Raw genomic sequence first — 4440 nt, forward strand, 5'->3', positions numbered from 1 at the left:
TTTCCACTGGAGTAGTACTGCGACGGAGGAGCATGAAACATGGCAGCCCAGTGACATATGGCGATAAAAAATGATCTAATTTGCTAGTCATCTCATTGTTAGCATTGTTCTATTCATTCCCTCAAAAAAACCATTGTTCTATTCATGCCTCGCAGAGAACGTGACACGTGCGGCGAAACACCCGAAGCAAAAGATGAAACACATGAGCAAAAGAAGAAGGAAGATTATCACCCCAAATGATCTAATTCGCCGCGGAGTCGTAGCTGCTTCTTCATCGCCTCCACGACCTCCATCTCCTTGCGCGTCTCCTCCGCCATCTTCTTCATTCTGTCCATGACGCGGGATTTCTCGACGCGAGCCTTCATCATCTATTCCACGGCCGCATTACGTACCTTGACAGCAGCCGGGTGCTCGATGCGGAGCTACGCCAACTCCTCCTTCTGTTCCATGACGAGGGCCTGCAGCATCTTCATCGAGGAACTACTATTCTCATGCAGCTTCTTCCAACCGGCGTTCTTCTCCTTCAATAGGTCAATCTCGTGGCAGAGCGTCGCCTTGTCCTCCTGAAGTCGCAGGATTTCGCCAGTCGCCTTCTTCTCCGAGGCAATGCTCTTCTTCAGCAGCATCACCAAGACAGCGGTCAACTCCCCCTGCTGATTGAGCTCAGCGGGCATGTCGTCGAGGCTCTCCTTCAGCAACTCCATCAAGCCTTGGATGAACTCATTCTGCTTATTGAGCTGATCGGGCATGCCGTCGAGGGATAACGACTCCAGCTCCGCCGGCTCGGCATGTTCGCCTCCGCGGCTAGGGCGCTCCTGGGAGCCATCGCCTGCCCGTGAGAGATCTTTCGAGGTCTCTGCGTGGCGGCGAGCCCTCTCTTTTTTTCCGTAGCCTTGGTTGCCGCTCCCTTGTTATGAGTAGTTCTCGACCTAGAGTTCTGCTCACCGGCCATGGCAACGACGGACGAAGAAGAAGCACTTATGAGGAAAGGTAGAGTAATTTTTGGTTAGGTAGTTCCCCTTTTATAACCTAAGTACTAGCACTAGTACTAATACCTGCATAGTGGGAACACGTTCAGGTTTGGTACGTACTAGTAGGTATGAGCAGGCTTTCGAATGTGATGGGAACAAGGTAAAGATTAATTGATGGTTTTGGTTTCGAGGCCCGAAATGGCTCCCGATGAGTTTAGCAGAACATAAATTTCAAGTACTACACTGCTCAAATGCGTAAATATTATGTTACTGTCAAAAATTGGCACAAAATACGAAGGAGATCAATGGAAGTACTACTAGCAACCCATGATTTAACTACTCGCATGCGCGCAGTGGAGTAATAATGTCTTTCTTCCGCCCTCACGTCCACTCAATTTGCATGCGCTGTATTAATTGACCATCACTGAAGTGAACGACTTTACACGCGTCAAATTATCACATGGGGTGGATCTTGGTACAAAATTGCGTCTGCCCGTGTACCCGTGTGTGCGTGCGTGGCGTGCGTGCACATCTTCGCTTCGTGCATGTACCGCCAGTATGGCTCAGGGAGGACGAGTACATTCTTCTGGAACCAGCAGCACGTCACTGTGATCAATCCACAAAAGGAGGTCGCGACAACGCCTCCACATGTGCCACGTGGCTTCATGAACTATAAGAGAGACACTGCGTAGCGTGCCATTGGTATTCTAATTTACGTGTTTTGCACATACTCGAAGTACTAGTAAGGTACACGTGCATTGCACGCATCAGATTTTGCAACCAAATTATGAATAAATACCACACTATAGCATGTAAGATCTGAGTCATATATGCCTGATGTAGCCCTTCGTTTAATTCTTATAGTTCATCTCATTCAAAATCAATTAGTTTTTATAAAAAAAGCTAAGAACGCGGGAATAGGAAAAACATGGGATTATAGTGGAATGTCGTCTTGAATCCTACAGGATTGTACGAGTGTTTGATTGTGCATAGAAAAAACGCAAAATTCTTTCAAAGAGGTTTGAGTGGATGGGATGTTTCCTATGAAATCTAGTGCAAATGAATCATATGGAAAAATTCCTATGGTTTACAATCCTACGAATCAAACAACCAAGATAGGAAAAATTCCTAATGATTACAATCCTCCAAAATTCCTTTGAGAATCCTTTGAATCAAAGAAGCCCTTAATCTATTTTATGATTCATGGAATTGTGCGTTGTAAAGCATAAAGTAAAAACAAATAATGGCAATTCAACTAGAAAAAAAAGTTTGGGCAGTTATGATACGGAAGATTCTAGAACAAAAGAGAACCACTGTTGTTTTGAGGTTTGTGCATTATGCTTAAGTTCAACCATGGAGTCTGCTAGATTGTACATGTGGCAAAATCCGATGGGGGCTAGAAGATGGTGCGAGGTGCCGAGTGGAGGGAGACTATGAAGGAATGCACAAGTGCGAGATCGATATTTTGAGAGAGGGGGCGAACACGTGCGCTGTTGCGCGCAGTGGCGGAGCCATGAAAAATAAATGAGCTAGGGGGCCAAGCATTGCTAATCCTTTACGAGGAGGGTCAATTCATTAACTTAAACCATTTTTAGCAGCAATTGTCTAATGATCACATTCATATTAGCCTCGATATATAGTGATGTTAGGGGGGAGGGGGGCAGGGCCCTTACTGCCCCCTGTCTTCGCCATTGTGCATGCGTCTGAGAGATGAAGCGGGAGGCATGGATGATGAGAGGGGGACCTTGGATATATAATTAATGTGGGTGTATTAGCTATATATGTTAATCCTATATAGAGAGGTATAGATTGATCGATGTGGACGTGGGAAAGAGGGTGAGACCTCACTGGATATATCGATTGATCGGTTTGTGTGGAAAACTATGAAAGACCTAGCTATATACACACATACATAGAGGAACATGGATCGTTGCGCATGCATGCATGAGAGATAAAGAATGCCCGATATGATGGAGAGGGGGATGTGTGTGGGTGTGTGCCTTCATGGGAGACCGACCTGAAGAAAAAGATTGCATGCGTGCGATGGATAATGCCGACTGGTAGTGTGTGTGCATGCATGCACGAGAGAAAGTTAGTGGTACAATTATAAAGAGAAGACTACTGTGTGGGTGTAAAAGAATAGGTCAGGTCATAATCAATGTAAAGTTGAATTCAAATATTTGAATAAGAGATCCTGATGTTTGAAACCCATGCATGCATGAATATAACGGAGATCTGCACGGTGTGGTTTGGAAACGAGCATGTTGTAATGTATACACATTGAACAAGGTCAGACTGATTTGAATTTGAGATACCGATGGCAGACATCATTTGGCCACGTCGCATCCGTGCATGGGCACACTATTCTAATTGGAGATGATGGGCGGCTTTCGCATCACATATCTATATCTATACCACTATATATATATATTATATTTTATATTTTTTTATATTGTGTGCGGGTAACTTTAACTTTGAAAGATGGTCGTTGGATGAGGCGAATCCGATGGTCCAAAGATGGCAAATTTGAGCACTACTGGCCGTTGGATATCATCTAGATTCCACCAGATTTCGCCACATGTATAATCTAGAAGACTCCATGGTTGAACTTAAGCATAATGCACAAACATCAAAACACAAGCACTTCTTATTTGTTCTAGAATCTTCCGTATCAGAATTTCCCAAATGTTTTTCTACATGATTTGCCATTATTATTTTTTACTTTATGTCTTACGACGCACAATTCCATGAATCTTAAAATAGATTAGCTTTCTTATAAAAACTAGATGATTTTGAATGAAATGAACTATATGAATTAAACGAACATCTACATCATGCATATATGACTCAAAGCTTGCATGCTATAATGTGGTATTTATTCATAATTTGGTTGCCAAATCTCATGCGTGCAATGCACGTGTACCTTACTCTAGTCTAAATGGTGTTTGTGTGTGTGTTGTGCGTGTTGAGGTGCAAATTGTCTTTTTTTTGGTACAGGTTAAGCTTGTTCTTCCGAAATTTCAAGCCGCGCCTTGTTATGCCGAAAATTCAAGCTAGCGTATCTGTCTATCGTGCTGCGAAACTCCCGCCTCTTCAACCCGTGCCTTGTTAGCCCGAAATATTAAGGATATATCTTTGTCTCGTTGTGCTCCGACAACTCCCTCCATCTCAACCCGCGCCTTGCTATTCCAAAATTACAACGCGCGCGAAAACTCCCACCTCCTGTGAAATCCCGACACGTGAAATGCCCGTGCTACCCCTGAACCGAAAGAACCGCCTCAAATCGGTGGGGGTACTTTCGTAACTTGCCCCACATTTCGGACAAGCGCGTCTCTAAGCCATGGTTCCCCACTGCCATCCCATCCGCCCACCCATTCGTACACCGAGGCTGCGAAAACCCGCGACGAAACCCCACACCCTGCTCCGTCTGCCACCCAGCCGGAGCCTCTTCCCCGACGACGTCGTCCAC

This window comes from Aegilops tauschii, chromosome 4 (assembly GCF_002575655.3).
Source record: "Aegilops tauschii subsp. strangulata cultivar AL8/78 chromosome 4, Aet v6.0, whole genome shotgun sequence".
Taxonomy (NCBI): domain Eukaryota; kingdom Viridiplantae; phylum Streptophyta; class Magnoliopsida; order Poales; family Poaceae; genus Aegilops; species Aegilops tauschii.